The 18,591-nt window shown below is 35.9% G+C and overlaps 1 protein-coding gene and 1 pseudogene across 5 annotated transcripts in view; both read right to left on the reverse strand.

Annotated features, from left to right (window-relative positions):
• The window catches only part of LOC106872239 (E3 ubiquitin-protein ligase NRDP1), a 244,995-nt gene that overhangs the window by 83,935 nt on the left and 142,469 nt on the right, over window positions 1–18,591 (reverse strand). The window lies entirely within an intron of this gene.
• On the reverse strand, window positions 1,757–1,857 carry LOC128250572 (U6 spliceosomal RNA; annotated as a pseudogene).

Raw genomic sequence — 18,591 nt, forward strand, 5'->3', positions numbered from 1 at the left:
CAGCACTGGCACTCTATGTGGCACTGGCACCTGAAAGGACAAGCCTGTATGTGTAGAAGACAGCGATTTTACTTAGGGTAATAATACATGACATCACTACACCACTGCATAATTGCTATATTGATATCCATACAGTTGATGTACCACTGCTGTGGTGACAGTTGTAAACAAGTGGGGGAGAAGGGCTGGTTGAACATGTTGCTGCCTTGTAACTGCTCAGGCAGGTCACTGACCTCACTGATCTCACTAGTCTGACAGTGTGACTAGCAAAGGTCAATGATACTGACCATCCTCAACTGACTGTATTACAAAATGAAAAAAGATTCAATAAATCTATACTAGAATAGAAAAGCACATTCAATAATAATAATAATAATAATAATAATAATAATAATAATGATAATGGTTTCAAATTTTAGCACAAGGCCAGCAAGTTCAGAGGAGGGTTTAAGTTGATTATATTGACCTCAGTGTTCAGCTGCTACTTATTTTGACCCCAAAAGGATGAAAGGCAAAGTCAACCCCAGTGGAATTTGAACTCAGTACATAAAGACAGACAAAATGCCACTAATTATCTCACCTGGTGTGATAATGATTCTGTTGGCTTGCGGCCGTTATTAATAATAATAGTAATCCTTTCTACTGGAAGCACAAGGTTTCAAATTTGGGGGAAGGGACTAAGTCGATTGCATTGATCCCAGTACATAACTAGTACTAATTTTATCAACCTCAAAAGGATGAGGCAAAGCCAACCTTGGCAGTTATAGTAATAATAAATGACAAGCTATGTGAAGTGCAGAATTGACAACACAACTGGGAGCGACAAATGCAAAATGTGTGATGAGAGGGGTGAAACGGTGTGGCACATTGTTAGTGAATGCCCAAAATTGGCACAAATGTGATTACAAAAAAATGGCAATATATTACCCCTATCACCCTGATGACAGTTGCCTGCTATCACCAGATCAAGAACTATAAAAGATGTTGGTGAACAGTGCTAAAACCAAGTTGCCAAAATTACAAGCTGGGATCACCTGCAAGAGATAACACCCACGTCTGCTGCTCCCCCGCCATCTTATAGCAGGAAGATAATGTAGTCCAAAGTACATTGTACTTAAATAGACGTGATGGTCAGAGTAGGATGTGACAGCTAGAGAGAGAGAGAAAGAGAGGGCTACACCAGCACATGCACCCATACAGCTGATACAGTATTCATTTTTAGCTGATTACACTGGAGCAACATGAAATGAGGTGCAATACTCAGGGATACAATGCCCCAACTGGTCTGAGAGTTGAACCCATACCCTTACGATTAGGAGTCCAACACTCTAACTATTAGACCTTGCTAATACAGGTATGATGTTGACTAATTGATGTTAATTTGTTCAGCACATTTAGTGTGTTAGTGTTTACTTCACTATTTTATCAATGATTGATGATGGCTGTGTCTACTGAAACACTAAATAAAAGGGACCTTGCTCAGTATTTCTGATCATAAGTTTTCAGTTGATCAATCAACCAAGTTAGCAATTAGTGTGGTAGTGCAAAAAGGCCAGACGTTTTGAATTATGGGTTTAGTCTATCCAAGGGGCTTCTGCACCATTTCCATCTACCTAATTTTACTCTCAACTCATTAGTCAACTCACAGCTATTACTAAAAGATTCTTGATCAAGATGCCATGCAGTGGTATTCAACCTAGATCTTGCGATTGAGAAGCCATCTTCTTAACCATTTAGCCACACTGCACTTACGAAAAAAGATATGTAACACTTTGTGACTGTTCATGTCATTCTCACACAGGGGCCATAGTAATCATCTTAGTATCATTCCAGTTATAGAAGAGGTACAGACAAAACCAAGATGAATGATACACTGTTGACACATTAAAACAAGGCAGGTGTAAATGATTAGAGAAAGTGGGGCATTATGGGAGTGGGAGTGTGTATCTAAAGAGGAATGGGAGTTCATTGATTAGCGAAGATGGGAGTTTGAGAGAGTAGGAGGGGGTATACCAAATATTAAGATAGTGGAAGGGTGTATGTGAAAGAGGTCAGTGTTTCATATTGATGTTTAGCCCCACAAACCCATAACCAAACATATTCCAACCATGACCCTCTCTTTTGTTTTATATATGAGAGATTACATTGACCAATGTGTTTGCAAGACAGCGGAGTATGATTTGAAAGATTTAGCTGTTATTACTGGCAGGGTGAGCGACCATGTAGCAGAGCCTTTTTTTTGACTCAACATTATTATCTGGTAGAATAATTACAGTGTTAAGACAAAATGCCTTGCAATATTTAATCCAGCCCTTAAACCACACAGAGATCAGCTTTGCCTTTCATTCTTTTGGAGGTCAATAAAATAAGTACCAGTGAAGTACTGATGGTATCAATGAACTCACTCTCCTCAAAACTGCTGCCCTTGTTGCTAAATCAGAAATAATTACCATCTAAAAATGAATGTCTGTTCCCAACTGTAGGGCGTGATTTTACTCCCAGGTATCTGAAATTTTGCTTAGTGCCACATCTTTTCAAGGGAAATGTCATAAGCTGCATGACTTTTTCTGATCATCACCATCACCATCACTATTTTTTACATCCATTTTTCAATACTTACATCTGTCTGTCAGAATTCATTGAGAGAGAGTTTTCTATGATTGGACATGTTATCACAGATTGGAAATGAAGGAAACTGCTTCTATGGCAGTGACATTCATTTACAACTATCACAGTGTCAAGATAGGACAAACACACACCTTTTATTGTTTACTTGCTTTAATCATTGGATTGCAACCATGCCAGAGCACCACCTTGAAAGGCTTTTAGTCAAACAAACTGACACCAGTACTTATCATATCAGTGTATTTTGTTGAACTGCTAAGTTATGGGGGCATAAACAAACCAACACCGGTTGCTAAGCTGTGATGGGAACAAACACATGCACAAAGACACACACACATATAGATATATACATAAATATAAGGCAGGCTTCCGCACAGTTTCCCTGAACCAAATCAGCCCAGAGCTACAGTAGAAAACATTTGCCCAAGGTGCTGCATAGTGGGACTGAACCCCACTTAACAACATAGCCATATCTTAGTTTCTGTCAACCAAATCCACTCACAAGGCTTTGGCCAGATGCAGGCTAGAGTAGAAGACACTTGTTTAAGGTGCTACACAGGGGACTTGAACCAAAGACCTTGTGGTTGGGAAGTGAGTTTCTTAACTACACAGCCAAAGCCAGATAAAGCCAAGTATTGTTGCTAGTAATAAAGATATCATGTAAAGGGGAGTATTTCGAGAAGATTAAAGAATTATGGAAAGTGGGGGTAAGAAGAATAGGAGAGTCCAAGAAATTAATGAGATATTAAAACAAAACATAATTTGATACATATCTCAAAAGGAAAAAAAAAACATAACAAAAATTAAACGTAAGAAATACATATGAGAAGAGAAAATGAAGCAGAAAACAGAAACCAACCAACCAGGAGAAAATGGTATTTGAGTGAATCGATCACCATATTGTAGATAGGAACTTCTTGAAGTCAGCCAAAGATATTAATAGCCAGCATACCGAAATTGCAGTAGTACACACACACACACACATACCCACAAAAATTGTTCTTTACTTCTTTAGATTGTTTGAGCTGTTTACATCATATAATCAACAAGAGAAGTTTCTGTACAGTTTACAATAGCAACCATATTTCTCCTCTCTCACACCCAGATAAGATCCTACCATCTTAAAGCAAACAAATAAACGAAAAAAAAAAGAAAAAAGAAAAGAAACTATTCAGGAAGGCTACATTGGATAATTTACTCCTGGACATGTGAAAAAGATAGGATGATCAAGGTTGGCTGGCTAGAACTTCTTTGATAATAGATTTTCTGTACCAGGGTTAACCAGGAGTTAAATAACAACAATAACAGCAGCTGAAACAGTCATGCTTGAGTGCAATCACCTTATAATATGTTGGAGTCTGAGAAGGTAAGACGAATCCAATGTTGTGGTTCCACACTAGATGGGGGGGGGGAGGTAAGGAAGAAAGAAAAAGAATTAATGAATAAATGAACAGGGGGGGGAAGGGGAAGGAGCAAATAACAACTACAACAGATGATTTATATCAATGTGAATGAAACGGGGGTGGGGATGGTTGGGGGTGGAGAGCATTCTAGATTAAAGATTAATCTATTTTGCCAGTTCACAGAGGTATAGGAGCGTAAGAAATGAAGACAGACGTATGCAGGTTGGTGGGGGGGGGGGGTCAGGGTGGAAGGTGTTGGTGATGGTGGTGGGTCAGGGTGGAAGGTGTTGGTGATGGTGGTGGTGTGACAAGGTAGACAGGTGGGTGGGCAGGTAGGTAGGTAGGTGGCAAGCAAACATCATTTTTGCTAAGATGAGTTAAAATGTAACTGAAGTGGTGACGACAGTCATGGAACTGGATTGAATGTAAGACAATAAAGGAAGGAAGGAAGGAAGAAAGAAAGGAAGGAAGGAAACAGGTTGGTGTTAAGAAACTAATTGGGGTTCATGTCTGCTTAAGTGCAGCATTACGAAAATAGTGGGGGAGGGGTAAAAATTATAAAGATATTTTTTATCTCTAAACAGAAAAAGAAAAAAAAATAAACAAAAATAGCAAATAAATAAATATAGTGATTAACATTTGTCTCTTTTGTACTCTACAATTTATAAATAGTAAAACACTATACAATATTTAGTTCTTCTGATACCCAACCAGCATACCAGCCAGCCAGCCAGCCTGAGACCACCTCCTGGTTCTGTGACACAAACTTTGTTTTACAGTGGGACTAAATTTAAACCTTCCAAAAAATTCCATGTTAATTTATGTTCTAAACACCAGTTTCATAATGACAAAGTTATTTTACTTTCTTCATTATTTTCCAAATTAATTAATACAAAAGCAGGGTATTTCAACAGGAATATGGTAATGAAAGAGTTACAGTGATCTCAGTGAAACCTTCCATCAAGATTTCATGTTAATTTTTGTTCCAAACATTAACTTGATAATATGACAAAGTTATTTTCTGGAGTTTTCCATTATTTTAAAAATTAACTGAAACAAAGTTTATTTCAACAGGAATATGATAACGAAAAGATAAACTGAGGTGTCAATGAATTTATTTTCATATAATCTACCAAGAACAAGGTATTGTCCATGAATAGAATTCCTGGCCACGAAATATTTAACTTTTTCATTACTACTGAAATTCACTTCCATAATTTATCAGTTAATTTATATTCTAAATGCCAAACTAATGATAATGGTAGTTCATCATCGTTTAGCGTCCTCTTTCCATGCTGGCATGGGTTGGACTGTTTGACATGGAGTTGGCTAACTGGGAGCTGTCTAAACTCCAACTGTCTGTTGTGGCATGGTTTCTATGGCTGGATGCCCCTCCTAACACCAACCACTAAAACAGAGTGTGCTGGGTGCTTTTTATGTACCACTGGCACAGGTGTGTTAATGCAGTACTGGTGTGGGTTATATTAATGCACCCATGTCAGTGTTATGTAGATGAACCCATGCCAGTGGCACATAAAAAGCACGAAAGGGTTATAATAAACAAATCATAAAACACAATCAAATATTATTAAAGAAGAAGAGTTAAAGGTGTGACCTGTATAAAAGATGCACAATCAAGAGATAAACAAAGAATAACGATGATCTAACGAGTTAAATAGACGAAAAGCTAATCAACCAGGGATGAGAAAGGTGAACAGTAAAAAGTGATGCACAAGTGAGAGGTAAACATTCTATAAAAATTAACAGACAGGCGAAGGAGTGGCTGTGTGGTAAGTAGCTTGCTTACCAACCACATGGTTCCGGGTTCAGTCCCACTGCGTGGTATCTTGGGCAAGTGTCTTCTACTATAGCCTTGGGCCGACCAAAGCATTGTGAGTGGTTTGGTAGACGGAAACTGAAAGAAGCCCGTCGTATATATGTATATATGTGTGTGTATGTGTTTGTGTGTCTCTGTTTGTCCCCCTAGCATTGCTTGACAACCGATGCTGGTGTGTTTATGTCCCTGTCACTTAGCGGTTCAGCAAAAGAGACCGATAGAATAAGTACTAGGCTTACAAAGAATAAGTCCCGGGGGTCGATTTGCTCGACTAAAGGCGGTCTTCCAGCATGGCCGCAGTCAAATGAGTAAAAGAGTAAAAGAGTAAAAGAGACAAAAACATAAATAAACAGCCAAACACATAGGAAAGGTGAACAGAAGAAGTGATGAATAAGAACAGTAAACAATCTATGAGATGAACAATTGAAAAGATAAACAGTCATCAATGTGAGCAGTGAAAAGGTGAGCACTCAAAGGAGTGAACAGTCGAATGGGTGAACAATTAAAGTTGATTTGATTGTGGGCGATTACAAATAGGGGAGAAAGTATTCTATTGGAAATTGATGTGAATTTAAAACAAAGCAATAATGATTATTGGTATTTCTAAATGGTCAGAGCAAGATTTTACTGGGTGTAAAAGGTAGGTGGGTGTTACATCCTAAATAAAGTGAATTAAATGGAAAAAAAAATTCAAACTTTATAAATAAAACATTACCCAATATCTGTATTAGACACTGATAAAAAAAATTTTTTAAAAAGTCCACCTCAGCCCTACCCATTCACCCACTAACATTACAGAAGATGAATTAGAAAGTTTGTATGTGAATTCATTATTGACTGAATGGAAAACTGAAATGATTTACATTTCTATAAATGACATATTTTCTGCTGGTGGTAGTGGGGTTATAGAGCTGCTGACGGTGGTGGGGATGGTAGTGGTGGTGGTGGTGGTGGTGGTGGTGGTGGTAGTAGTAGTGCTGTTGCTGCTGATCTTGTTGTTGTTGTTGTAATATATCCAACTCCTGAGATGTGGCCTCTAGCACAGCACCAAACAAGAAATCAATACCAATATGTAAGATTGGTATTTTTAGAAACCACTCATAGTCGTATCGCTTAAAAACAATGGAAAACTTGAGAGCAATGGTTGCATGAGAGAGACAGAGACAGAGAGAGAGAGAAAGAGAGAGAAGAAAAAAGGAAGGGAAGGAGGAGGGAGCAGGGAGAAAAAGACAAAAAAATTTTTTTTTTCCAAAAATATGTTTTCACCAAATTAATGTTGTCTTGTAATAAGCTCTACACATTCTTTTGTCAACGAAATGAAGAGATTGGTTAAAGAGGGTGAGTAACAAGCCGTCTTTGATTGATTGTTGAGAAAACCCTAAAATAAAGCGGGAACTCAATCATCCTTTATTGTCCATCATCTGTATCACTGGAGGACTTCTGTCACTTTCAATTATGTTTGCAACTTTCTAACAACTGCTGTTAAGAATTGTAACTTATAAAAATAAAAATAAAATCAATCAATCAATCAATTGATCAATATTTATTATGTCACACGAGATAATAAATATTTATAATAGCCAATTGCATGTTTTGCTTCTAAATCATCTGTATCCATCAATGTATCATTAGCCCAATTGAAACTTAGAGAGGAGTGGGAGAGGGCGAGACCTAAGACATAGATCCTGATGTGATTTGAGATATTAGCAAACAGAGATGACCAAGACTAATAGTGGAGCTGACCTGGGGCTACTTAGTGGCATTTTGTCCATCGGTAAAATTCAAATTCTGCTGAGATCAACTTTGCCTTTTCATCCTTTCAGGGTTGATAAAATAAGTACCAGGTGAAAACTGGGGTAAATGTAATTGACATATCCCTTCCCCCAAAATAACAGGCATTGTACCTGGTGAGCTGGAAAAATCGTTAGCATGCCAAGTGAAATGCTTAGCAATATTTCGCCCATCGCTACATTCTGATTTCAAATTCTACTGAGGTTGACTTTGCTTTTCATCCTTTTGGAGTTGATAAATTAAGTACCAATTGAGTTCTGGGGTCGATGTAATTGACTTAAACTTTCCCTGAAAATTTCAGGCCTTGTGCCTATAGCAGAAAGGATTATTATTATTATTATTATTATTAAGTCGGTAAGCTGGCAGAATCATTAGCATGCTGGACGAAATGCTTTGTGGTATTTCACCCGTCACTATGTTCTGAGTTCAACTATGCTTTTCATCCTTTTGGAGTTGATAAATTAAGTAGCAGTAAGATACTGAGGTCAAAATAATCAACTAGTCTCCTATCTCCAAATTTCAGACCTTGTGCCTTTAGTAGAAAGGATCATCATCATTATTATTATCATTATTATTATTAAAGTGGCGAGCTGGCAGAACCATTTGCATGCCAGACAAAATGCTTAGTGACATTTCATTTGTCTTTTATGTTCTGTGTTCAAATTCTGTCATGTTCAGCCTAGTCTTTCATCCTTTTGGGGTCGATAAAATAAGCACTGGGGTTGAAGTAATTGACTAAACCTCTTCTCCCAAAATTTCACACCTTGTGCCTATAGTAGAAAGGATTATTATTACCCTGTGCACATAAGTAAAGGTAGAGTATTGTAGTCTTAGTCTGTTTGTCTGTGTGTTTTCAAAATTACTGGAAAACAACTGAATGGATTTTCACCAAATTTGGCAGAAATACTTATTGGGTGAATGTCTGAAACTCCTTAAATTTTGGTCTGATTATCTTCAAAACTGGTGGACCGATGAATCAAAATTTTTTTTTTTTGTTACATATGCATAAACAATAAGCAGGGAAAATAACTCTTGATGTCATTTTGTTGAAATATGAATTCGTTTGAGGATATATTTATTAAATCAAATTTCATTTATCCTTGTGTGTGCACAGGGTTAAGGCCTTGTGCCTATAATAGAAAGGATTGTTATTATTATTATCATTATCAAAAATAAACTTAGTATAAATTAACTCACCATACAGTAAAGTGTTAAACTATTTATATATATATTACTATGTGTGTGTGTGTGTGTGTCTAATTGCATACTCATGTACAATGCATACTTGTAATTAATACAAACTGATTTCCTTTTAGTATTATGATATGGACCAGGCAGAGCAGGAGGATACACGTGGATGGAAAGGGTTGCTGAAGAGGTCACAGATGTGTGATGAAAGATTTCCAGACAATGGACACATATAAAACAAGAATAAGAAACGAGTGAAGAATGAACATATAGTGAGTGTGATTATTTGACAAAAAAAAAAAAAAAAAAAAAAAAAAAAATAACCATCCCGAAATATAGATTTCAATTTTTGGTACAAGGCCAGCAAGTTTGGGGAAGGGATAAATCAATTACATTGATCCCAGTACTTAACTGGTACTTATTTTATCGACCCTGAAAGGATGAAAGGCAAAGCTAACCTCGGTAGTATTTGAACTCAGAACGTAAAGAGGGACAAAATATCGCAAAGCATTTTGCCTGGCTTGCAAACAATTCTGCTAGCTTGCCACCTTAAACATGACAAAATATAACAATATCTGTTTCAACACAGTTTCACATCAGGAATCTTGTAAAACAAATTCATAAACGGAACAAGGAGTGTTAGCCAGATTTATTTTAACAGCTGAATAAAACACTTTACAAAGGTTCACTCATGCTAAACAAACAAAGAGCAAATTTGAAAATATTCTTTGGAATTTATTAGTGTCAGCTACAAAAGTCAAGGTTGTAGAAATCACATGATCATATTTTTTTCTAATGAAATAATATGGTATATTTTTTTAATCAGAATTATATATGTCAGCAACTACATTTAAAACAGAATCAAAAGAAACAGTGAAATGTTCAGAGGAACAATAAAAAAAAAAGAAGAAATCATACCTCAATGAAAAAAAACTGGCACTCCATCAGTTATGATGATGATGATGGTTCCAGCTGATCCGATAATGAAACTGACATGCAAATGGTTGAGTACCCCACAGACACACGTGCCCTTGATATGGTTCTCAAAGCAATTTGGCATGATATAGAATGTGACAAGGTTAGCCCTTTGAAATACAGGTACAACTCATTTTTACCAGCTGAGTGGACTGGAGAAATTTGAAATAAAGTGTCTTGCTTAAGGACACAATCTGCTGCCTGGAACTGAACTCATGACCCTACGCTCGTAAACCAAATAATAAACAAGATATACATCACAATGTATCACTGAAGTGACTAGACAATTGAATGTTGTTACACACTGCTGATCACAATGTGCTTCCTGGCATTTCTGAAGCTTTCAAATGCTGCCATTCTCCTAACAAGGATGGCTGGCCATCATTCTCCCTGAATGGAACACCAGCCCATCACAGAGTTACTCATTTACAGCTGAGTGGACTGGAGTAATGTAAAATGAAGCATTTTGCTCAAGAACACAACACACTGCCAGTCTGGGAATTGAAACCACAATTTTGCAATTGTGAAGGCAACACCCTTATCACTAGACAGTGCACCTACATACACACATACATAGATTTGGTACAATAGACAGGATAAACAGAACTCAATACATGGGTGTATATATATATATATATATATATATATATATAGAGAGAGAGATAGATATAGATATATATTCTATAATTATAAACATAATTATAATCAGGGGTTAGATTATTAATTAATTAATTTTACCTTTTTATTATTATTGAAATATATATATATACATAAATATATATATATACACACACACACACACACACACACACACACACACACACACACACACACACACACACACACACATATGTATAATTATGTATATAGTATTATTTAAGTGTGATAAGTGTTAAAAATTTTGTGCATAGCACTTGAGTATTCTTGAAATTTCTGTTCCTAAATCACTCCGTAATTTTTACCAATTAATATAAGGCACTATTTTGAGCAGGATGGGCTACTCAACATGAGGAAAATTCTAACCGGGCCCTGTTTATCTTGATATGGTTGTGATGCATGTGCCTGGGGTACCCTTAATAGACAGGTAGTCATGATGGGTATACTAGGTTTCATATATTTTACTCCAGTGTCACTTTGATGGCATGCACTGCTCTCTCACTCAATAATAATAATCTTTTCTACTATAGGCACAAGGCCTAGAATTTTGTGGGGAGAGGACTAGTCGATCACATCAACTCCCAGTTGATGTGATCCTCGAAAGGATGAAAGACAAAGTCAACCTCGGTGGAATTTGAACTCAGAAAGTAAAGACAGACAAAATGCCGCTAAGTATTTTGCCCAGCATGCTAATGATTCTGCCAGCTTGCTGCATTAATAATAATAATAATAATAATAATAATAATAATAATAATAATAATAATAGCTTCAAATTGAGGGACAAAGCCAGTAATTTTGAAGGAAGGAGGAGTATTCAATACCATCAACCTCAGTACTTAATTGGTACCTTTCTTTTTTTATTATTGACCCTTGGAAGGATAAACGGTAAAGTTGACCTTCGCTGGATTTGAACTCACTCAATATAATAAAATTCTGGTACAAGCACAGCAATTTTAGGGGAATTTGGTTAATAGATTGCATTGAACCCCGAGTGGATTGAGTAAACATGCTTTAAATATACTAGCAGAAAGACCGCCCTCCGGGCAGTTTTCTGCTGGCCACTCAATAATATTTCCACATTTGATACACAATTCTAATAATTTTTATGATATTTTATGTCTAATTATTTCTTTGTATAATAGTGCTCAATTGCTTAGTAAATAATGCTTTTGTTATTTTATCAGTCATAATCTCTTTTTTTTAAAGAGTCAATCTGTTATATATATTTATCATCAATAATTGGTAGAACTTACATAGATGTGCATAGATAGATAGATAGATGGATAGGTGGAGGGAGGGAGCGATAGTCACACACTCACACACACAAAAGTCTGGTGCTGTAAGAACTCATGGGAATGATGCTTCCTTACTTTTTCAAATATACCCAAATTTAAAATGATCTAATATAATGATATCATTCATTTGGCAAGTGTTGAAATATGCCAAAGTAATTCAATTCCACACAAATACATGTTACTTTAATATAATTTATGAGTTAATTCTATTAACTGAAACTTGCTAAAAAGCATATTTTGCTTTAAAGTAGTATCTCCTTGTAGAGACAATTGTCAGTAATCATACTGTTTCTACTTCTCTCAGCCAATATTTTTAGATTAGCCGTCTTTCGAACTCTAGTTAATGCAACATAGAGCTGACCATTTGAGAAGAATTGTGTTGGAAGAGATATTCCAATTTGTTCAAAAGTCTGTCCCTGTGCCTTGTTGCCCGTCAAGGCAAAAGCTGGCTTGACAGGAAATTGTTTGCGTGTAAATGTAAATGGAAATTCCATTTCTTGAGATACATGTCGTAGTTTTGGGATTAGCAGAGTTGATCCTGCATAAGGACCAGAAGCAACCTCAGCCTCAATAACATGATCATGTAAACTGACAACGATGTAGTGTGTGCCATTGCAATGTCCATTAATAGCCTCTGAATTTCTCAGAAGCATTATGCAGCCGTTTTTCTTCAGGTTGAGAATGTGTGGTGGAAACCCTGATGGTGTTTGTTGATGAACTCGGTTGGGTACAGAGTTTCATTATCAACTGTATCTGAGCTTTCGTATATTTTTAGCTCACCAGGGATCCTGGTCAACAGAAAAATCATTCACAAATTGTGCTGCTTCATTTGTTGGAGTAACAATGGTTCTATTTGCAAGCCACACAGGGTTTGTGAAGTTATTTTTGTCAGCATATACAAAATCACATAGATCTGAAAGAGTACCACTTTCAAGGCAAAGGTCATTGAGTAGTTTGATGTTGAATTCCCCTCGGCTTTGTTCAACAGAAATGTTACCATTTCCTACATCAAGAAAGTAATTAACAAACTCTCTTTCATCAGAATGACCTTCTGTAAGAAGTTTTAGATTGGTTGTCAACTCCACTACTTCCACATGATCACAAAGAAAAGATCTCTTTAAGTGTTGCATCAACAAATTGTGATCTGACACCATTATTTTGAAGTAGAATATTCTCCCCTCGAGATACCCTAACCAATCGGTCATGTGTAGCAGAAACAGAATCATGTCTACGCTTATGTGCATATTCAGGCATTTATTTCAGTCGCTTTGCCCTGGTTTCATCTAATTCAGTGAGCCATATTTCTCTCTGCTGTTGTACCTTTGCTGCTAAATTTTCTTTTTCAGTCATATATTATATATAAATGAAAGCTCATTAAAAACTATCTTGTTTAGCGTGCTAGAAATAGCAGCTATCACATAGTTATTATTGTAAAGCCTATAGCATTCCAAGTAGCCATACCAACAAAATCACTTCTTCATTTAAAAAAACAAAAATTATACTGGTATATTAAAGAATTTTCATCTTATCAAAAATATTCATTTAACCAACTCTGGAAACTGATAATATTCTTAAAATTGTGTCTCATATCAAAGTTATATGGCTATTTTGTGTAAACATGAAATGAAAAAAATTGTATAAGTGAAAGCTTGTTAAAACTATCTTGTTTAGCATGCTAGAAATAGCAGCGATCGCATAGCTATTATTGTAAGGCTTATAGCATTTCAAGTAGCCATACTAACAAAATCCCTTCATTTAAAAACAAAACAAAAATTAAAATCATACCGGTATATTAAAGAATTTTCATTTTATCAAAAATATTCATTTAACAAACTCCGAAAACTGATAATATTCTTGAAATTGTGTCTCATATCAAAGTTATATAACTATTATTAAATTATTATTAATGAAAACAGAGGTGAGCAAGAATGAGAGAATGTTGCAAATAAAAACGTAAAATGTTGCCTGCAACGAATTAATATTGTTTATTAGTAAACATTAAAATCTACTCCACAGTGAATGCAATGAATATTTAAATTTGCGAGAATTTGGAGTTAAGAAAATTCAATAAACTTCAGAAATCGAAATTATAGGCAATTTCTTAGAACATGAATTTATAAAAATATTTCCAGACAGTCAAGCTTTTAATACTGCTTTTAGTAATTGTTACATAACTAATTGATAAGCAGCTTTCTCCATTATAGTATAGATTACAGAAAGGAAACAGCCAAATGGTTACAGTACTCCACTACCAGTCCAAAGATCTTGATTTCAAATCCACTGCAGCAGTAGTTATTTCATTGTATTAAGTTTAAGCAGCACATTTTACATTACTTCAATTCAACTGGCTATCAAAGACTATGGAATAATTAGAATTTTTTCTTTACAAACATACACACACACACACACACACACACACACACACACACACACACACACACACACTCACTTGTGATGTCAAGAGGAGACAGAAACACATACACACACAGGTTGCTTTCATTTTCTGTCTACTCACAAGGTGTTAGTCAACTCAGAGGGATTTAGTAGAAGTCACTGGGAAAAGTTGCCACGTAGTGGATTCCTGGCCAGGTGCCTTCTACTATGGCTGCATGTTTAAGAAGTTTGCCTTCCAATCTTGACCATGTGGTTAGGAAACAAACTTCTCGACCATGCAGCCTTGTTCGTGGTTATAGATCAATTTTGTTAATGTTTCATTTGAATAGCTATAAGTGGTGGTTGCTATTAAATAAGTAAATGAAAAAAAAATTTAAAAAGAGGACAAGGAGAGTATTCCAGAGGCTTGATGGTTTAGAAAAGAAGGACTGGGTGATGTCATTTGTCATTGGGTAATTCACCCAGTCCTTACACTGGTGTCCTATCCCAGAGTGAAGTGCACCTTACATCTACCTGTTTTTTTCTTCTTTTTTTAATAGCATTCAAACTGCAACTAAGCACCAGCCTTTTAAAAGACTCTTAGAGTTTAGAATATATTTATATCACAAAAGTGGGGAAAGGGGCATGGCTACATCATAGGCTTGGATAAGAGCCATTAATGCCTCACCTGAATAAACCAGCATCTTATTGATTCTGGCACCAACAACTCTACAACTTATTAAATACATAACAGATCAACATAAAAAACAAGTAAATAAAACACAGATCTTAATCTTAGAAAAAGGAATTAAGTGAAGGCATAATTGTAGAGGTGGTGTCCCAGCATATCCAATGATTGAAACAAGTGAAAGATAAAAGAATGTAAATTACATCATTTATGAAAGTGAATACAAAAACAGACTTAGTCTCTTATGGATATTTATTTTAATATCTGTGCATTATAAGAAAAGTAAGTAAACGATTATCTTATGGATTTTATTAGCATACAGCTGTTTCTGTGATAAGATGTGATGGATTTATAGTTGAGTGCCTGAGTAACATCTTATAGCTTCATCAGAGCCTAGCTATTTTAACTGTTCACATATTTTTAATTAGCTCTACCTCAATGTACTGAGCACTTCTGTGACATTAACTTTCATGTAAAAATAAAACATAGCATTGCTTCCAAATTTTGTCACAAGGCCAGTAATCTCAGGGGTGGGTGTAAGTTGATTACATCACCCCTAATGCTCAACTGGTAGTTATTTTATTGACCCCAAAAGGATGAAAGGCAAAGTTGAACTTGGCAGAATTTGAACTCAGAACATGAAGACAGACAAAATGTTGCAAAGCTTTTGCCTGGCATACGAATGATTCTCTCAGCACATTGCTTTTAGCATTGTATACATAGTACAAGATTTAATTTGATAAATAAGATGGCCAACAGAGAGAAGTATAAGAGGATTGAATAGATTGCTTTGCAGTAATTATTCTGCCTGGATTCAAATCCCATAAAGGTCAACTTTACCTTTCAACCTTTCGGGGTCAATCAATAAAGTACCAATCCTGTGCTGAGCCAATTCTTCTCTTTCTTTATTTTTGGAAGAAGTTGGCTAAGTCACAGCTAGAGAGAGTTGAGCCTTTGCAAGGTCTGGAAATGTCAAGAGCACACTGTATGTTCCAATAGTGTCCCTACAAATCCATTAAGGGATTGATGACTCAAGGCAAAGCAAAGATATCCTTAACTTTTTTTCTGAAAGTCACCACAAAATACTGAAGCTTAACCCTGCTAGCTTTAAGTGTTAAGAAACATTTCTAATCCATGGGATGGTGTGAATACCACAGCATCACAAATACTTGAGGGTAATCTTTTTGGTAATAAGTAATCAGAAAAAAAACCTGTCAGTAACACAGTGTTTATTCTGCAACTACCAGTGAACTATCTTGCTGGAAATAGCAATGAAATCTCTCTTACATCACACCTTACCATCTTAAAATAAAGACCGGGGTGAGGATTGGGTATTATAGATATTAAGAATAATATAGTTTTGACTATATTACACCTTAAATAGTAAAGGTGGGTTGCTTAGTGGTTAGGGTATTCAGCTTACAATCATAAAGTAATGAGTTCAAAGTGTCTTGCCCAAGGACACATTGTGTCCTTAGGCAAGGCACTTTATTTCTCACTGCCAAAAATGAGTAGTACCTGTATTTCAAAGGGCTGGCCTTGTCACTTTCTGAGTCATGCTGAACCTCCCTAGAACTATGTTAAGGATACACATATCTATGGAACGCTCAGCCACTTGCACGTTAATTTCATGAGCAGGCTGTTCCATTGATCGAATCAACTGGAACCTTTCTCGTTGTAACTGATGGAGTGCCAGTTTATACCTTAAATAAAGGCATGAAGATCACAGCTTCAACATCACTGATGATATTTTTGTGCTCAATCAGAGCTGAATTGGGTTTAAATAACAACAACCACAAGCAGGCTATTTTCCTGCAGTTATATGGTGTCCTACAACCAGATGGACCAACAAGAGTTTCAGTGTCTTGGCTGAAGTTCAAATAGCAGGATATGACCTCACACTCTTTTGGGCCAGCATTCTGATACCTTGACCATATCTGTTTCTCTGCACTGATACCATGATCATTCATGACTATGCTCACACCTTGACCATATATCCCTATAGGATATTAATTATTTGTGACTCACTATAGAATTATTATAGTGATTTCAAATTTTGGCACAAGACCAGCAAGTTTGGGAGAGAGAGTAAGTCGATTACATCGACTCCAGTGTTCAACTGGTACTTATTTTATCACTCCTAAAAGGATGAAAAGAAAAATTGACTCTGGTGGAATTTGAACTCAGATTGTAAATAGAAATGAAATGCCGCTAAGCATTTTGCCTGGCATGCTAATGATTCTGCCAGCTCACTCCCTTTACTCTTAGGTTATTATATTAACATTTTGGGACTTAATAGGATATTAACCATTTGTGACTCTCTTGAATGATAGCTTACTATCTGTGACTTAAAGAGGGTACTTTGACCATCTGTGGATCACGGATGATACCCTGACAGTAATGTCTCTGCTGATATTTTGACCATCTGTGACTCTCCAGCACAAAATATTTGAAAATGTCTTTTTAAGCTTATTTCAGCCCTAATTAAGCCAACCTTATACTTAAAGGAATTCCAGCTTCGACCATCTCATCTATTTGAAGAAAATGTTTAATTTGAAGGAAATTTGGTTATTTGAAGTTTATCAGTAACATTTTCTCTTTTAGATATAAATGAAATTTCAATTCCTATGTGAAATTGAACCCAACACTTTTGCTCTTGAGTGAAATAACTCATCCACTATCAACTCGATGTGTGTATGCGTGTGTGTTCATCTCTCCTCTAATGCTACATCATCATCATCAACAACAAGGCATGTTTGAGCATGTCAAAATCGTCTTCTAATGAGAAGCATTTGTTTTGTGTCACTCAGGTACAAATATTTTATGTTGGCCTTCAAACACAACAGAAACACTGTAAAAAGTGCAATATGTATAAGCACTCACACACACACACACACACACACACACACACACACACACACACAGAGTCCATATTGATTTTGGGCAGTATACATGTTTAGATATATATTTTTTATGTCACTCAATTACACTAATTACGCTCTATGATGGCACTGGGCTCTCCCTCTCTCTCTCAAATCTAATAAATGGATGTTTGCATATACACACATGGATACATATGTACATACACACACACAAACACATAATCATGCATACACACATATTAATATGATGTATTCACTTATATATACATAAGTTTGCACACACACACACACATAGATTTATATACATACACATACACACACCTTACAAGAAACCATTTGTCCATACAGTTTGTCTGTCTAGCATAGGTCAGTGTGCAGCATTATCTTCATTAACTACAACAAAGAGAATATAAATTGACCTGTATAACAAGAAACTGTTAAAGACTTGTTTGGCAACTTCTTTAATGTTGTTATATTACCCCAGCTTGTGGCTTAACCCACTTCACTTTCTTGAATAACAAATAACCCTTGAGAAATTTTTAAATATTGTACTATATTACTTGCCCTGTGTTCCTTTTAATCACTACAGGATAATCCCTTATTGATAGTAACTGTTTTCCCAGTCAGTTCTATTCATTCATTGTCACCACTTTTTGACTGAGTTATGTTTGCTTATTGACTCTGTTTTCCCACTGAGTTCACTTTGCCTATTGACAATGTTTTACCATTGAGTTATATTTACCTATTGACTTTTGCATCTATGCCAGTTTGCCCTGTAAATTATATTTACCTATCGTCACTATTTGTCCAGTCAGTTCTGTTAACTTACTATCATTGTCCAGTTGATTCTGTTAAATATTATCCCTTTCTTCCCAGT

This window comes from Octopus bimaculoides, chromosome 22 (assembly GCF_046866305.1).
Source record: "Octopus bimaculoides isolate indiv1 chromosome 22, ASM4686630v1, whole genome shotgun sequence".
NCBI lineage: Eukaryota > Metazoa > Mollusca > Cephalopoda > Octopoda > Octopodidae > Octopus > Octopus bimaculoides.